Here is a 19,786-nt window from a genome sequence, read left to right as displayed (position 1 = left end):
CAGCAGACTGCAGTAGATGGCAGAAGCAGGTATGAGAATGCTGCTGTCTTCTCTGAAGCCACACATCAAAGAGACTTGCAAAAATGTGAAATGATACTAATCATCTCACTAAACATTTTTTTTTTGTTTTGGAAATGATATTGTTTTTCATGAAAAATATTATTTACATTAACATGTAAAGGGCTTACTGTCATTATTTCAAATAAGTTAAATTAAAAATTTTTAATTTCTGTTTCAATTCCAGTATGGCACATATCAGATACAACACACATAAACAAAATACCTTTGGACCCTTAATAATTTTTCAAAGTGTAAAGGGGTCGTGAGATCAGAAAGTTTGATCACCATTACGCTAATACTGAGAGTATACTTAAATATTTGCTGAATAAATGAATAAATTTCCTACCTGTGTACTCTCTCCTAACCTGAAATCTTCCACCAGGCTGTCCCATACTTTGAGGAAATAAAACAAAATGAAAAATCTATCTTCTAGTCTTTCTACTTCAAGCTATTACTCTTCCAGTAATTAGAGCCTTATTTTAGAATTTCTTTGAGATCTAAAGTTTCCTTTCATATTTTCCCTCTCCATTACATGTCTCACTAATATACATGTATTCATTCTTAAAAAATATTTATTTAACTCCTGTTACAGCCATGAATGAGACCAACAGGGTCCCAAACTTCATGGAACTTGCATTCTAGAACGCACTTTGCATTAATCTGTTTACATGAAAGATGCACATATTCTAAATTTCATGCTTTATGTACATGTTCTCGTTAATGAGTCTAAGCCCCTTAAAAATACTAAACTCAAGGAGATGGAACAACTCCAGAGAGTGCAAGCACTGGGAACAATGTTAGAGAAGAGACACATTCCAATTTCATCACAGTCCTATCGGTAGAGATGGGCCTCAGTTTGCCTTTGGTCATTCAGGGTCGTAGGAACAGAGCTGTAGAGAGAACTCATGTTTCTTGATTCCTAATTTGCTGTTCTTAGTCCTGTGTGTGTCGGTCTGTAATACCAGGGGGGAAAACGACATAGGGATAAATCATAAAGTATTCATCTGTCATACAGGAAAAGAAGTATTATTTCTTTTGGGAGCTGTGGAATTTAAAGTCAGAGTTTCCAGTAAGAAGAGCATAAGAGAACTTGTTGCTTTACGAGCAAGTATGAGACCAAATATTCACAGCATTACTAAAGAAAGCCCCTCAAAGTGCATTCTTCTTATATATGTACAATAAAGAGAATTCAGTTTTAAAAGCTAAAAACGGACATTAAATCATACCCAGCGACCACATCTTATTTGTGTTCACATCTCCATAACCTAGTAGAATGTGTGGTCCTTTGTGGATGTCAGATCAGAGTTTGCTGGATTAATGAATGAGCATCTTTTACTACTTTTCTCAGGTTCAACAGCTTTGAAGTCAGTAGTCAATGGATAGCAAGAAAATGAGGACATAAATAGCAACAGGAAAATTTAGTTTTATTTTCTATTTGTTTATCTCTCTTTCTGTTAAACACACACACACACACACACACACACACACACACACACACACGCACTTTGTAACTTCAGCCCATTCCTATCTGCCAATCCTAAGCTCCTTTACCACTTTACTATATTTTCTAAGTTTTCGTTTGTGCCTCTGAATCCTATAATAGAGGCCCTCTTATTCCTCAGTGCTGCAGGCCTCATTAATTGGTGGCTAATCAGAAAGGTTAAAGTAAAAAATTCTAAAAAAAGTGCCATATACATTCCTTAAATATCTAATTGTAACTTAAATTTAAATGTATACTCAGCTGCCAATCTTGTCTTACTTATCATACTGCATTGTCTATGATTTCCAGTTTTGGAGGACTTCAGATACTTGTGAATAGCCTGAGTTCACTAATTACAATATATAATATAAGTTTTGGTGATTTCCCCCCAAATCTTTTACAGTTGTTTCTCTCATGCCTAATTCAATATCAATTTTGTGGATGTGGTTAAGCCAGGCCATCTGAGCGCAGAGGGAAAGATCACACCTACAACCCCAGGAGCTGGTGAAGCACCTGGAAACTTGCTCTACACAAACGGGGCTTTCAATAAAAATGTCTGCTACTGAAGAACTCATGAAGAACACTCGTTCTGGGGGGGTAAATCTACCAAGGGAAAAACCCCACCATCTTCTCAAATATAATTATATATTGATTCTTTAAATATGCGTTTTATTGAGATATAATTCACATACCATATAATTAATCCATTTAAACTGTACAAGTTAATGGGTTTTAGTACTTCCACGGAGTTGTGTGTCCATCACCACAACCACAATGCTTTTTTTTTTTTTTTTTTTGCGGTACGCGGGCCTCTCACTGTTGTGGCCTCTCCCATTGCGGAGCACAGGCTGAGGACGCGCAGGCGCAGCGGCCATGGCTCACGGGCCCAGCCGCTCCGCGGCACGTGGGATCTTCCCGGACCGGGGCACGAACCCGCGTCCCCTGCATCAGCAGGCGGACTCTCAACCACTGCGCCACCAGGGGAGCCCACACACAGTGCTTTTTAAAGAACATGCTATCTGAACGCCAATGATGAAGCTATTAATGAGCTTTGCGAGAAAATTTATTTTTTACAGAGAGGGAGAGTAAGACACTGACCAAGGAAGCCAATCGCTTAACCTGTATACAAAGCCTTAATTTTTCACTCCCAGTTTTCAAGTTACACATCCTCAAAACTACCTCTTGAATCGCCACAAGAAGTTAACAGATTTTGCTGTCTTTAGATCCAAGGTGATCCCCATGGCCAGAGCTCTGGGATAAATCATACCAAGCAGTTGCAAAAATATATTTTATTATATACATTTTGGGTTGTAACAAATGTAAATATTCTTTTTCCTCCTACTCACCCCCATATTAACTTTTTTTTTAACTGAGAAATTCATGGATCTATGACTAGTTTGCTCCCACGAGACAGAAACAAGTACATATTCATCACATTCTTTCTGCTTGAGTAAAGACCTCATTTTATGTTAAATTTGAGACAATAAGTAGAGATTGTTGACATCAGTTGAAAAAGAAAAACTAAGGTTACCACAAAGATACCTCCTGGGAAAACATAAGTTCCCTTTGAAGTTTTTATACTAATGGACATGACAAACAGATGTTTGAAACACCAAAACCACAACTGCAGGTAAAACATGAAACCTGTTTGATTTATGGTTTATGGTGTTGCCATCTTGAATTATGCCCTACAATCTCTTACCAGAACATACCTGTTTAAGGAGGCAAGCAAGGGAATCCACCACATACTTCCGTGATCAAAAATAGCCTTCCTCCAGCTGTACCCTCTTTCCGATTTGCTACCTTTAATAGCTATCTAATAAAATCTGCAGAATGATTTTTTTCCCCCAACCTCAGTCTTGTGTTGCTAAATAACAACTGGTAAAAACAAACAAGAGAGAAACCATGTTTTTCAAAGGTTCATTCATTCACCTTTTAATATTGTCTGGTCAAAACTCATGCCAAAAATCAAAAAAACAAATAAAAAAGAATAATCTTATGTGGGAACATCTGCTTGTTCTTTGGTCAGGGTTGTAGGCTTTTTTTCTGCTGAGAAAAAGTCCCAAAAGGCAGATGACATTTGCATGCCCCATGACACACTCCCACAGGCTGTAGCGTAAATAAGCTTGGGTTGTGCACAATCCCCAGATGACTAGCTGGAGTGTCTCTCTCCCACTCAAGAGAGCATTTCTGTGTGCGAGTGGATGACACTGACGTGATTGTAGGGCTAAGCTCAACTCTGCTTTCAAAACAATCAATAAGGCACTTATAACTCAGTACTCATAATAAGTAATTAACTGCCCCTGGCACTTCACACTTGAGAACTGTAACAGCAGTTGAGAACCTTGGCTCCAGCTCCGATGACCAGTGAACAGTGGTATGTGCACATGTATCGGTCAAGGGACCAACTAACGACACCGTAAAGGTCTCAGAAGGAGGGAAGGTGCGGGGTGCAGAGTGGGGTGATCGTGACAGTGGGGGTTGGGGGATGCAGAGAGGCAAGGAAGATTTTTTTAAAAGGTAATTTGTATGTGAGGGAAAAAAGTTAACAAGAAACAGAAAAAAATGTAGAAAAGCTACAAATGGCCTGATTTTTTGGTTTCCCTCACCTTTTCTCTGTCTTTTGATAATTTTGGGGAAGACAGTGGGAGATTGTAGGGTGAGGGAAACGGGACAATTGAAACATGAAAACATGCTACCCGTCTAGAGAACTCAATTGTTGACATAGCTGCAGAATTAATATCACGACTTAGAAAGGGGCAGTATCAAGTTTCACAAATTCCAAATAGCTCTTCCTAGCATTCAGGAAAATCAAAGCTACGGGAAAAAAAGAGCTTTGTATATTTCTGAACAACTAACATGCTATGAAGGACATATATTTTCTACTTCATGGCAGTAACCAAATTTAAATAAGAAAGTGCTTAAAGTAGCACATTTTAGTCTCAATAGTCCCATCCTTTAGTCCCATTGGATTGTGCCACATTGCCTTTTTGTAAAAGGGCATTTTGCAAGCAACATCTTTAGCTCATTGCTGGTATGTTAGGAAGAAAGTATCTGAAAATAAAGAATCCACACTTTGATGAGCATTCTTTTGAAGATTTCCAACAAAAACAAAACCAATCTTCATCACTAAGTATTTCCATGAATCACCACTGGCACATTTGGGGTCTATCGTGAAGATGAAACAGACACCCTGTAGACAAGCTGAGCTCGGCCTCTAATTTATCTTCAGGCACCAGAGCTAAATGTTTATGGTCTGTGTCAAGTGATTTGAAGGATAACAATAACCACACTACTTGCGTAATGCATGTCCTGAATGCTCAAGAGCTGTTGACTCAAAAGTACTGGTCATCTTGCTGCCTCAAACTGTTGTAACCGACCAGAGTCCCACTACTACACAAAATAGAAAATAAACTAGGAGACCAAGGATAAGGTTGGGAGTGGAGGGCTAATATTTTAAAGAGCATGTAATAAACACCTATCTCTTTATAAATGTTAAAAAAGAAATTCAGCATAAATTAAATAAATATTTGAGCATGAGGAAACTGTCTTTAAGAAAGTAGTGAACGAAGTAATTAAAAGATGTGAGTTAAAATAAACAACAAGGACCTACTGTATAGCGCAGGGAACTATATTCAATGTCTTGTAGTAACCGATTATGGAAAAGAATCTGGAAAAGAATATATATATATATATATATGTATATGTAAGAAAAAAGATGTGAGCTCAAGTCTGGACCCTGAAACTCATTAGCTGAATGATCTGAACAAATCCTTTAATTTCTCAGGATTTGTGAGAAATGGATAATACCTGAAAGTGAGCTGTATGAGTAACAGTTTTCTGTAAACTGTTGAGCGTTATCCAAAGATAAAAAGGTCTAGCTCCCCCTCCTCGCCCTCCCCCTCATCCTCTGCTACCACCACCACCGCCATTACGAGTAGTTCATCTGGAAATGGCGTTCGAGCATCAGTTAAGCAGTAATGCAGAAGACTAATGAGGAATGAAGTGTAATGCCCTGCTATTCATAAGCACTGTGAACCTTTATGATTTACTTTACAAGATTCAGATGGCGCTTGCTGCTAGCTGAATATAATAAAAATAAGTGGTATCACACCCGCAAGCCTAATCAGAACAAGAAATTGTTAGAACTGTAAGAAACCCTAAAAGTCATCCTTCTAATCTTTGTTTTCACATTAACAAAGAAGGAAAAGGGTCAAGGATCACAGAGCAAGTCAATGAAGAGCCAGGTCTGGAATGCAAATTTTCTGACTTGATCCTGTACTTTTTGGCCGCAACCTGGAAGAGAGTGCCCTGATGCAGATGATGAGAAGCTGCTGGTGAACCAAAAACGAAAAGGAGGGCAGAACAGGAAGATCTTATTCAAGAGCAAATGGTGTGTGTTCACGAAAGTGCACATGCAAGGATGTTCACTGAGGTGTCGTTTACAGGAAGGAAAAAAGGGAGAGCAACCGAAAAGTCCAGCTTTAATGGATGCTTCAATGAACGGTGGTACATCCATACTATGAAACACTGGACAGAATGAATGCACAAACGTACACATACACATACTGATATGGAAAGAGCAGCAAGACAAAGTGAGAAGTTTCAAAATAATTCATCCAGTATTTATGGGAAAAATGATATACAAAATATGTAAATGTATGCTAAAAACTCAGAAGGGAACATGGCAAATCAATAGTCTTGTTTACCATGAGAGAAGGAATCAAAAGTGAGTTTTACTTCGTATTTTTGAATTCTTCATGAGAATGTTTCATGAATTCGTTGTAAAGTTAAAAAGAAGTGAAAAAGAACTTTATAAAGGGAAATTGTATATGCATTCATTTAGGTACATGTGATTGAAATATTTTCTTTGAAAATTTCTCTCACTGATACAGAATTTGGGGAGAATGGAAGCATCCCAGCTAACTATATACTAGAAGAAAATAGGTAACGCTATACACAGATGATAAATTTTCAAAGAACTTAAAACAAAATACATTTAATACAAAATCTAGAGTTAATTTTGTTCAATTCAAATATTTACTGCACAGTTCAAATGACACCAAGTACTTTGATCTTCATTGGAATCACCTGGTTAAGCTTAAATAAAGAAAGGGATTTCCAGGGTCCTTCCCAGGGATCTGGTTCAGTAGGTTTTGGAATAGAGCTTATTACACAGTCAGAGCTTGAACCACTGTTTTGGACAATTTGCCAGGAAAATGTGACTTCCAGACAAGAAACAATTAGAGAATAATACAAGAAAATAATTGAAACTTAAAGGTATAGGACAAAATATTAAGTGAGTGGGGACCAGGGAGATAACATTGGAACAGCATACCCCAAAGAGTAGCTCCTGAACCTGACGTAAGTAGAATTTGAACTAGGTCTTGAAGGACGGATAGATTTCAGACAGATAAACAGGAAGCAGAGGGAACGGAAACAGACGCTGTCGAGACCTAAGCCAGACACTCCCGTAGCAGCGTGAGCGATGTCAGTACGACTTAGGAGGGACTAGCGCGGAGGGTAGCTTATTGGAGTAGGCGGGAAGCAAGCAATAGAAATAGGAAGCTGCTGAAGTTTCTTGGGGGCAAGAATGGATACAATGAAAACACTATTTTACGATGAATGATCTGGTGGCAAGGTGCAGGAAACACTAAAGATAAGAAGATCAGGTTGGGAGCTAGTGTAGAGTTCTAGGTGTACAGTACTGAGAGGAAAAGAAATGGCAAAGACTTTAAACTTCCTTTAATGATTCAGAGGACCTCTGAGGATCTTATACATACATATGTGAATCAAAATATGAGTATCTATTGTCATAAATATAGTATTATATAATAATATATAGTATTATTAATTAATTATATAATCAATTTTATTAATCATACAATTATATATTTATTACCTAATATTATATAATTATAAAATATATTAATACAATGAATGTACTATATATAATTATATAATCAGTAATATTAAAATAAATATATATATTACAAGAAAAATTCGGTGAAATTTTGGATAAACCAAGGTTTATATATTCTATGTATAACACACTTCCATACTCTGGGTTGTTTAATATTTCTACATAATGATGTACTTTAAGTACAATTAGAAATGCCTAAAACTACAATTAACTTATCTCTATATAATGAATTAAAAATAGTTGTGGTGCTTACTGAAATGAAGCTAGTGATACTTTGAATTACAACGCCAAGGGGTTGTCCAGAAGGTTAATCTGGAAGTTGAGGGCATAGTTTTACAAGTATATTTTGGGGGTTTACATTAAGCCTGATTCAACAAATATATTTTATTACTTTCATTAAGATAAGAAAGATACACAAACATTTCTCCACTTTCAAAATTTTATGGATCATATCTGTAAAAAAGTAAAAATGTTTTGTATTTTCATTACAAAGTACACAAATTATACAACTAAGAGTTCGTATGTTAATTAAAATCTCGGTAAAAGAAACGGCACAGTGGTTGAGAATCCACCTGCCAATGCAGGGGTCACGGGTTCAAGCCCTGGTCCAGGAAGATCCCACATGCTGTGGGGCTATTAAGCCCATGCACCACAACTACTGAACGTGTGCTCTACACCCGCACGCCACAACTACTGAGCCCACGTGCCACAACTACTGAAGCCCGCGTGCCTAGAGCCCATGCTCCGCAACAAGAGAAGCCACCGCAGTGAGAAGCCCGCACACCGCAACAAAGAGTGGCCCCCACTCGCTGCAACTTGAGAAAGCCCGCGCACAGCAACGAAGACCCAACGCAGCCAAAAATAAATAAATAAATAAATTTATTTTAAAAAATCCACCTCAGTGAAGGTCTATTTGCATTCCTGAAAATAAGTTACCTATTTCATTAATAGGATAAGGCCTTCATCAATTAGACTGGAGATCAAAATTATAAACATAATCATAATTCACAAACCTGCCAATTATTTTCTCCAACATTGCTGGTCTCCAATTTTTAGTATAACATGTCTGCATTTTGTTCAATGTTAAGAACTATTATTTGAGCTCCACGTTACAAGATTATTAATCTTTTAAAAATTCATTTCCCACATATTTTGGCCCCCACCAAGTTATTCAGTATCATTCAAGTTTGAGTTTGGAAGGTTAAAAGTCACACCTGCTACCAAAAAACTCTGCGGGGGTGGGGAAGTTAAAAAAATAATAAAAATCCACTGTATCAAAATGAATTCCAACAGTGTAACCAATATCTTGCAGCTGTTGTGATATCTTCATTTTACTGGCCATGAGGATAGATTATTCCCTCAACTTCTACAGAAATTCTTTAGTTATGCTTTTAAGAACAACTATATATATATATATATATAACAATATATAGTGAAATTGATTTTTCTTCCTTAACTAAATTTTCTCATATTTATCCTTTAACTAAAAAGTTAAATTTATATAACTCAATGGTCAGAAGCTTTAATAAAAAAGATCAAAAGCAAAAAAAAAAAAGCTTTAATAATAAAAAATAAATAAAAATTAAAAATAAAAATAAATAAATAAATAAATAAAATAAAATTAAAAATAAATAAATACATAAATAAAATTAAATAAATACATAAATAAAATAAAAATTTAAAAAGCTTTAATAAAAAAAGGTCAAAGCAAAACTCTTAATACAGTTTTTATAAAAATAATACTGATAGAAAAGGGTTTTCTTCTCAAAGTCTGAGGTTAAAAAAATAAAAATCAACTATGCTTAAAAGAATGAGACTGAGGGCTTCCCTGGTGGCGCAGTGGTTGAGAGTCCGCCTGCCGATGCAGGGGATACGGGTTCGTGCCCCGGTCCGGGAAGATCCCACATGCCACGGAGCGGCTGGGCCCGTGAGCCATGGCCGCTGAGCCTGTGCGTCCGGAGCCTGTGCCCCGCAACGGGAGAGGCCACAACAGTGAGAGGCCCGCGTACCACAAAAAAAAAAAAAAAAGAATGAGACTGAGAATAAATGAGAATTTTCTTAAGAGAAATGAGGAAAACCCAACATGGCGGTGGGACCATGTGTCCTCAAGCCGTGGTGAGGCCCACGTTACCTTCTGGTGCCAGGGCAGCTAGGCTAAAATGTAAAGTTCACTGCATTCAATTCAAAGCATAGGTTCTGTCTGCAACCCCAAAACCTATCATACCAAACACCATGAAACCAAGCTGAGGAACTTACTCTAAGAACAATGTACTAAAAAGACCACAGTGAGAAGTAAGAAGACCTGCGGTTAACTGGGGATTAATCTTGGGTTTTTAACCTCTCTGGCTTCAATGTCCTCATCTGCAATATAAAGAGAGTTGAATTAAATTATTTCTAAGGTCCTTTCCTGCTGTGAAATTCTACTGTATTCTCGTGTGCAATTTCAGAGAGTTCCATCACGTAAGTATTTCAACACTCTGCCACGGCAAAAGCTGGGAAGCCAGGTCCCCCTCATCAAAATTCCATGTTGAAATACTTCATGTGAATAATCAATAAACCCTTCCCCCACCCATAAGGTAGGTAAGCACTATAGTGTTTTAAAATGCTTTGAAAGAGAACGCTGGCTCCTTATATGAGTAGCTAGAGAGATTGGCTTTCTAAGTGGCTAGATAAATGGTTTATGAGAAAAAGGGCTATGTACGAGGATGGGGCAGAGTTCCCCAGGCTAATGGCAGATAAATATGAAGAGGGATGAACTGTGATGTAGTACCACATTTTTGGTAGTATGTGTCAAAGGAGGAAAAAATGCTGTAGGAAATCATGCCAAGTTATCAAAGACGCTGGTGGGATAAGAAGTGGTGAGGAATCATCTAGTTCACCAACCTAGTGAGTTTTACCAGAAGAGAAAACATGAAGGAGTGCTCACGTTAAAAGGGTTATTCTGAGGAGATGTATTTTGTGTTTTCTGTTTTGATGTTAGTTTGGTTTTCTGATTATAAAACTAACATACAGTTTTCTTAAAGCCTGAAAAATGCAGAAAATTATGAAGAAAAAAATCATCCATACTCTTACTATACTGATCTAACCTCTGTAATTCTTTTTTTTTTTTTGATCTATTTCCTTTCAGTATTTTTTCCTTTGTGCCTAAATATACGCCGTAACTATGCACACAATTGGGACCATACTGGATGCATAAAGTGTTACCACTTCTGATTATGAGTTTTTCCCATGTAATTAAAAGCTTCTGAAAACATGATTTTTTAGTAGCTATAGAATCTTCCATTATATTTCCCAAATTTATTTAACATATATACATGATGATAATCACATAAATATATTACTTTATGTCTCTTTTGCTTATATATATATCTCTTTCCTCTTTACTTATGAGTATTAAAGCTCTGAAACATCAAAATTTTCCTAGTTTGTGATATGGTTTTTTTTTTTTGCGGTACGCGGGCCTCTCACCGTTGTGGCCTCTCCCCTTGCGGAGCACAGGCTCCGGACGCGCAGGCTCAGCGGCCATGGCCCACGGGCCCAGCCACTCCACGGCATGCGGGATCCTCCCGGACCGGGGCACGAACCCGCGTCCCCTGCATCGGCAGGCGGACTCTCAACCACTGCGCCACCAGGGAAGCCCTGTGATATGTTTTTTAACATGATTTTTTGACATGCATTTTAAATTTTCAATAGCTGGAATTTTCCTTTGTAATTTGATGACTACTTTTATAGTTAAAGAGATATCCTCGATCCAGATGTCAGTTTTTCCCAATTCCACTTACTAATAATCTAGGCCAGTAATAATCTATTACTTTGTGATGCTTTGATTATTATTTTCTGTAAGGCCTCACTTTAAGGGGAAAAGTAGAGTCCAAAAATTCATTTTTATAAAATATATGGCATTTGATATGATCAGCTCGAATAACGAGCTGATCATGATGCACCTGTTCAGCTAGGAGACTGAATTTCCATGGTCTGGCTGAACCATCCAAATCCGTCCTAGTACACAGTTTGGCACCATCTAGTAACAGTTGTTCACTTGGGTTTAATTATCAATGGGGACAAATGTGGATTTGGAGGTTGACTGCTCCTTCCAGGACTACAATAGTGGTAACAGAAATCTCTCAGTTAGTCGGTGCCTATTTGTTAGCCAGATTTGGGGAAACTGGGCTGAGAGAGTATGGAAATATGGAGATCCACTTTCTGCCTCCCTACTTCCTGAAAGAGGGTTACCTATGATCAGAAGATAAGGTAAGTCTGGCCCTGTTTGAGAATGGGGGTTAGGTGGAAGTCGGGAGCCCACTGAGTTTTTGAGGAGTTTTACTCTATTAACGTTTTAAACATGCTAGGGTCTGTTTCACCTGGCCTAGTGGATCCACTGATCCAATTCTTTTCACAGAATCACACTGTTTTAGTTACTCTGGAGTCAAGATAGCCAAGTCCCAGGATGGAATATATTTAGGAAATCCTAATTCCCTTTAAAGAACTAACAGGTTTAGAGTATTATTCTTGCATCTGTAACTTGAAAACAATTTCAGTTAGTGAAAGATCAAAAGAGGTTATTAAATGGGCCCCCAACCAAATACAAGAACCTTGACTCTCCAGTGACATGCACATGCTAAATTACAGTCCAGAACAAAGATTGTAAAGGAAATTTCATAAGTTTTTCAGCTCATTCAGAACAACTTCATAACAAGACAACTAACTGCATGAACCTCAAGGGCTGTATTAAGGCAAGTTTCCCATATGCTTTCCTTGTGAACAGATATTTCTTACAAAGTAAACTCACATTCAATTTTAAGTCAACTGAGCGCAGTAAGTTTTCCCAGAACCTGACTTATGTCAAAGGTTGAAGTATTTTGGAGGAAAAGGCTTACATATGTAGAATCCAAGGGCTCTCTCTTGTCATAAATGTTAAAAACACCCTTTCTTTTCCTTCTTCCTGGCCCTACATCTGGCTCTTCCATATGGAAAACTTAAATCTTTTTGTAATCTTGGCTTACTTCTATCATAAAATCTTTGGCAGAAGGATGGGAAAGATGCGTTACTACCTTCCCTAAGGAAGGCTGCCTAAGGACAGCCCTTTATTTTCTCAGGATTATTAAATCATTCATTTTGTCATCTCTTCTCCGCTCTAGAAATTCCAGTTCACTAAGCACTTTTGAGCAGTAAAAAGTAAAAACACAATTTCTACTCTCAAGTACCAAAATAGGAAGATGAGAGGCTAACAGAAGATGCAAGCGGGAAAGCAAAAAAGGCAAGATATGTGCGAGAATGTGATTATGTCACAGAATACTCTACTTTTCAGATTCCGGAAGAAAAATGCAGCTCACATATGCAAAATAGATAACCAACAAGGACCTACTGTATGGCACAAGTAACTCTGCTCAATATTCTGTAATAACTTAAATAGGAAAAGAATTTTAAAAAGAATAGATACATGTATATGTATAACTCAATCACTTTTCTGTACACCCGAAACTAATACATTGTTAATTAACTTTACTCCAATATAAAATAAAAATTTAAAAATAAAATAAAAACTCAAAAAAATGTAGCTTAGGGGCTTTCCTGGTGGCGCAGTGGTTAAGAATCTGACTGCCAATTCAGGGGACACGGGTTCGAGCCCTGGTCCGGGAAGATCCCACATGCCAAGGAGCAACTAAGCCTGTGCGCCACAACTACTGAGCCTGCGCTCTAGAGCCTGCAAGCCACAACTACTGAAACCTGCGTGCCACAACTACTGCAGCCCGCGTGCCTAGAGCCCGTGCTCCGCAACAAGAGAAGCCACCGCAATGAGAAGCCCGCACACCGCAACGAAGAGTAGCCCCTGCACGCCGCCGCAACTAGAGAAAGCCCATGCGCAGCAACGAAGACCCGATGCAGCCAAAAATAAATAAATAAAATAAATAAATTTATTTTCAAAAATGTACTTAAGTTTTCTATCTTCAAATCAAGGAAAAAAATATACACATATTTAAACAGCAAGGTGGTAGCTCAGAGTGGAGCTTGGTTTACTAAGAAACTCTCCTGGAGGGAGGTAAGTATGCCAGCCCTTAAGCCTTCCTCCTGCCTCCAATCTCCCTCCCACTGCACAGTCAGGAATATAAAAATTAAGAGAACATTATCCCTGCCTTCCAAGTGTATACAGACTGGCCAAGAAGGTGAAAGGATATTTTAGAATTAAAGGGGAGAGATCCTTAAATCCCTTATGTCATTCTTTTAAACCATTCCTATTTCACCAACTCTTCAATAAGAGGCACAAAGTTTAAGTGTTCAGCTAGATGGGTTTTACATCCATGTAACCACCACTCAGATCAAGAAACAGAACATTTCCCAGAAACCCCAAAGGCTTGCATGTGCCCCTTCCAATCAATAAACATAATCAGAAGTAACCAATATTCAGGCTTCTATCACCATAGATTAGTTTTGCCTAAAGGATCACCCTTTTAAAGAGAGCCAAAGATAAAAGTTTAAGTACCTTAGATAGCTAAAATTCAGGTTAGCTGAAGTTTAGGGACATAGATTAAAAAGGAAGTCCCCCCCGGTAACTAACTCCTAGTGAGTCTTAATTGATCTTTTCTCTTGAAGCTTTAGAAATACCTGTCCAAATGACTTAAAAGATAGAGATCTTAGATTACCTATAAAAGGCCTTGGATGAGCAACGGGACTTCGTTGATCTACAGTAAAACTAGTCCTGGTATTGTTGTCTGTCATTATGTTATTTTTGAACAGATTATTTTAAAAAATCCACATTGTTCTGCTTCCTTAAATTTTAGTTTCTTCCAAAGTTCAAGATCTTTCCTGGGTCAACAATATCTAGTTACAGTACGTGGCTATGCTTACACTTAGGGTGCAAGGGCTTCAGTTGAAGGATTACAAAGTGCTCTTCCTCTGATACTTTGTTTGGCAGGATATTTAAATAAAGATGTCCTACAGCCTATTGTGAATTATAGGGATTCCATCACCATGAGAACTACAGACAGGAAATGGGGATCTGAAATTTTTAACAGTTGAGAAGGGGTAAGAAAAAAACAATAAGCAAGGTATTATGGAAATGACAGTCATGTGAAGGGTGGAAAAGGGGGCTCCATCAACAGTGAGAGAGGTCAGAGACGGTCACAGCACATAGGATAAGAAGGAAAGGCATAGGGTGATGAAAAGCATAGAGTCATGAAATGCAAAAAAGAAGACACCTTATGAAGGGATGGTAAACGGGGATTACATGCTATTGAACTAAGGAGGAGAAGAAATGAGATGAGTTTCTCAAAGAGGTCACTGACCCCAGTATCGCCAGGAAAGGAGTGATGGTAAAAGTCAGACTGCAAGGCATTAAAAAGGAAAGAAGTCGTACAAAGTAAAAGCATTAAGTGTACTGATATATTAAAAATAATAATAGTCAACATTTACAGAACTTCACTATGTGCCAAACACTGTCCTAAACACTTGACATATATTAAACTATTTTTTAATTCTTAAACAATCCTATGAGGTAGGTACAGATTTTATAGGTAAGGAACTGAAGCACAGAGAGGTTAAATAAGTTGCCCAAGCTCACACAGTTAGTGTTAGAGGCAGGATTCAAACCCAGGCAATCTACTGCAGAGCCCACCCTCTTAACCTCGATGCTACACTCCACCAAAATTTCAGTTGTTTTCATAATATAGTCGTAGGTGATGCTGCCATGGTTCAGGGGTTGAGAGAGTAAACTGTGCTTTGAGTAAACTAGAGACAGAGGCGTACGTGGAAAAAGCTGCTGGAGGAAGTATATTTAGGAGTTAGCAGTGAGGACTGAGCTATGCCAGACTGCATGAGTCATAATAAGAAAGGTCTACAGTTTCCGTCTTCTTACAGCGAGCACTGTTTGGTAGTCTTGGAGCTGGAGTAAAGGCACCCAAAACCCTGAAGATGACAGCATGGAGTGTGATATTTAGATAGAGAATTCAGTTTAGACACAAAGGAAATGTTACATCTAAAATGTGGAAAATCTATTTCTTACTACTAGCATGTCCAAGAACCTACTGTGTATGTCCCCGCACTAGTGTTTAAGTACACTAGGGACATGGTAGAATCAGATGGGAGAAATCAGGCAGGATTCTTCCTGGGGATCTGTGCAAGGAAGTGCTGTGAATATACCCTTTCCCTGATATAAAAAGGACTTGGGCAGCCTGGGGCAAGTTATCTGTGCTTTTCCTGATTATTTGTGTAATCTCTGATGAGTGGGATCTCAGCTCTGTGGTTTAAAGAATGAATCTGCACAAGTGCTTACTACATAGCTAGCACTCAGTAATTGTTTCTTGAACTACTGCTAAAACTAAAAAAATTTAGCAAAAAAAAAAAAATCATTCTCTTACGTTTGAGCAGCACAGAGATGTGACCAAGAGGAAAGCCTTCACAATCAGACAGACCAGGACTCAATTCCAGGCTCTACTGCTTATTATTAGCTATTTAATTAATCTTTTAAACACAATTTAATTTTTCCAAACCATAGTTTCTTCATCTCTAAAATGGAAATGACCGTAATAGCTCTGAATTCCTTGGGCTGTTTTCAGGATTAAATCAGACAGTGCATGTAAAATATAATACAATGTCCGGTATATCGTAAGGGTTCAATAAAATCATTAATAGTCTTATTATAAACTTGAGACCTTATGCCATTAAAGTCCATTTTCTTCACCAAATACAGGTACAATGCACGACCAAGTTCTACTTCACAATTTAGAAAAAATTCTTTATACTCAGAGACTATTATTCATTATTTTGGAATATATTAGAATATTTGTAATAATAAAACTTACTATTAAAATTCTTAGAAAGGTTATTTTGTTATAAAATTACACAAAAGAGATACTCATGTGATAGCAGAATAAGAAATAATTTAAATATGATCTAAATTGCAATGTTGATGGAGAACTAAATATTCTTAATTGCTTACATGACCAGATATAGTCAAGTACATTATTAACATAGAAATGCTTTATAGGTGATTATATTTCCATACAAAGCTTGTATCTGTGGGTGAAAGAGGAGATATACCTCTTCAAAATGTTCTTCATCTCTTCCCATTTTGAAATCTTGAAGAAGATTTCATCAGTGGAACACGTATAATGTTCCATTTAAGTGTACTCTAAGTTTAAATTTTATAGACTTAATTCACAGTGATGAACTGTTTTTCTTTTAAATCATGACTTTTAAACAGACTATCTGAGATTAGTCCTTTTAACTAAAGAAAAATAAAATACTTGATTTCTAAACTATGTGATACTAAAATCATATTTAAACCCATGTTGAATTTACCTCTCAAGATATATCTAGACCCCTGATTATGACCATTCTTACCTTCAATAATTAACGTCTACATATTAAATATAAAAATTTATGTCCTCTTTATAACTGACAGGAATATGTCAGTCTAAGACAGAAAACTGCTGAAATGTCCATGGATTATGGGCAATCCTACGGCTGAATTTCCTTTGCTGCCTTTCGCTTCTGTCTACTTTATTGCTTAAGCAACCAGTGGCTACTGATTAGCTAAGAAAAACTCACCTCCAATTTAGCTGTTATGTAATTTACAGTTTTCCCCCTGGAGACATTAATACTGCAGAGATGTGATAAAAGACTGCTGTGAAGAATGATAAAAATGTGCATTTTTCACATATTTATAAATCCCCATGACAATTTCACCAAACTTGCTGGCAAAAGAAAAATACCTGACATTTAAGGACATCTCTCCAACGGGAATGCAGAAAGGCAAAACTGTACACTCACAGGATCTACTAAATGTTACATCAATTAGTGACCGAGCCTGGTAACCCAGCAAGGCATTTCTGTGTGATGTTCCATAAGAAAAATATGCTTTGTGCATAATGTACAATATTCCCTGTCTGTCCCACTCAGACTCAAAATTCTGTAAAGCTGGAACGAATCAGGCTTTCGTGTAACAGCTTGAGTTCCAATTTAAGTTAATAAGAAATTATTCTCTTATTAGTAGAGCCTGGCCCTAAGAAGCAAGCCAGAAATTACATTATTGTTTTCCCCTAGTTATTGCAGTACACAAGAAAAGAACTGTGTTATACAAAATTGGGTGAGAATTCCCTCTTATATAATTCAATAATTATTTCTTCTTAAGAAGATAGAGTTCCAGGCCTAGCAGATCAGTAGTCAAAGGGCAGCTATTCTGCCGTTCAGTAAAAGGTGAGGGAAGCAAGGCATGTGAAATTCATTTTCAAATGCATTTTGCCTCTGCCACTTATAAGGGGGAGGAGGGAGGAGCCAGAAGGTCAGAATTGCACGTGCTTCGGGTCGTGTGCAATGCACACCCCAAAAGAGGAATCTAAGAATGACTTTTTCTTTTTTTTTTTTTTTAAAGAAACAGTTTAAAGCAATTAGCATTCTGAAAAGGACAACTGGTTAATTAAAAATATTTTTAAATGACTGACAAGTAGCTTTGCTTGAAAGAAACCATTCTTCCTCAGCCCATGGAGTTAAATTTGCATAGTTAAGCTGGAGGTTATAAGCCAAACAGCCCCATGTGTTACATTTTAAAGTTATACTAAATTATAAAGCACTTGCCCTTAAACTCAAACCTTTCCATGCCAGACTGTTGCCGTGAGCCCCACACAAAACATGCTAAATGAGAGTGTAATATACACTTTTCTTAATACGATGAATAGTCCTCACTAATGGGAGATCCAAGGAAAGCTCCTAAGAAAGCCAGAAAAATCTTATTAAACTTAACTAACTTAAGAGGCTGGAATGCTGGGATGAAGGTTAAAATCTTCAAAAGCCAAAATACTCACCAGATACTAAGGCTGCTCACTTAGAATTTTAGGCTTTGGGAGATGGAGGTCAGGGGTAAGGAGGTTAAAAATAATTAATACAATTTGGAGCTCAATGTAGGGTTTACTTCTGCATTACATTGAGACCTTTTAACAAACAAATAATACATTTAAATAAATATCTCCTGGCGATTGCTTTACAATGAAGTAGTTTTAGTTTCTGGTAGCCAATAATGTAGCTCAATGGCCGACAGCTAGAGGGAAGAGATATGGAAACATATGTATAACTGATTCACTTTGTTGTAAAGCAGAAGCTAACACACCATTGTGAAGCAATTGTACTCCAATAAGATGTTAAATAAAAATAAAAAATAAAAAAATAAACCCCCCAAAAACACACCAAAGTTTCAGAATAATACCTAGAAAACAGAGACCCATAATATTTAGTGTTGGCCAGAACCAAAAAAATTATCTGAGTCTACTTCTCGATTATATATAAGTGGAAACGAAGATACATTCATTAATCAGATTTCTGTTTAAACTTCTAAAGTGTAGGGGGAAAAAGTGTGATACAGTAATATTCACTGATATCTGTCACCTCGTTCCTCACCAGGGCTAGAAGATTCCTCCTCCCTGAACTACCTTTTCTTCCCCCACAAAAAACACACTCCATCCCTTTAAAGGGACTTTCACTGTCAGGTCAAGGAGTTTGGGGAAACCATGGAAGATTTCTGAGCAGAGAAGTGACATAATGAAAGCAGTGTTTTAGGAAGGGGGAGGTGGGCAGGCCCAAGTGACCACAGATGCACAGAGGGTCTGAAGGAATGAATGTATTAACTGTCCATCCTTGTTTCTTACTAGACACACAAAATAGTGTTTAGAAAGAGCAAACGGCTCACCTTCCTGTAGAAATCATCATGCTTGAATCTCAAGCTATTTGATGACTATCAGAGCCCTCCCTGTACCATCCAAATGGGGAGAAGTAATTAATTTACCTAAACCAACAACTCAGCAAATTCACATAGTATATGGCATCAAATCTGGCCCTGGACCCTCTCATTTTGTTCTAAGTCATAATACATACAGACAAAGAAAAACCCCAACTCTTATTTAGGAATTTATGTTTCATCCACCAGTTCTATAATCTGCTGACTGCTTATAAAATCTCTTATACTAGATTTGCAAATATCCTAGAGGTGGCCAGAGCTGAGCAAACAGAAAGGTTATTCTGGGCTGACTCTCCCCAGTGCACAGTCTCCGGGCCCCTCCCTGTCTTCCTCAGAAGGGCTCCAGAATCATTTATGAAAGGAGCTTAGGAGCTGCGGGAGTGAACAGGGTCTTTACCTTTCCTCTCTTACGTTTTCATGAATGAGGCTGTAATTTTTTTTTTAAGTTAGAAACCAAGGCATGGGGGGGGGGTGGTTTAAAGGACAGGAGGAGTTATCCCTGCAAACAGACTCAAACAACAATTAATAAAACAACAATTAATAAAACAGTTAAGGGAACAAAGCCTTTTAAACCTTCTCCCACTGTTTGGGAAGTGTC

The 19,786-nt window shown here is 37.6% G+C and overlaps 1 protein-coding gene across 6 annotated transcripts in view; it reads right to left on the bottom strand.

Moving 5' to 3' along the window:
* Nucleotides 1–19,786, bottom strand: part of DISP1 (dispatched RND transporter family member 1) — a 209,674-nt gene that overhangs the window by 22,498 nt on the left and 167,390 nt on the right. The window lies entirely within an intron of this gene.

Source organism: Kogia breviceps, chromosome 1 (genome assembly GCF_026419965.1).
Source record: "Kogia breviceps isolate mKogBre1 chromosome 1, mKogBre1 haplotype 1, whole genome shotgun sequence".
Taxonomy (NCBI): Eukaryota; Metazoa; Chordata; class Mammalia; order Artiodactyla; family Physeteridae; genus Kogia; species Kogia breviceps.
Note: the sequence above shows the minus strand (reverse complement) of the source record. Positions and strands in the feature narration are given on the sequence as shown.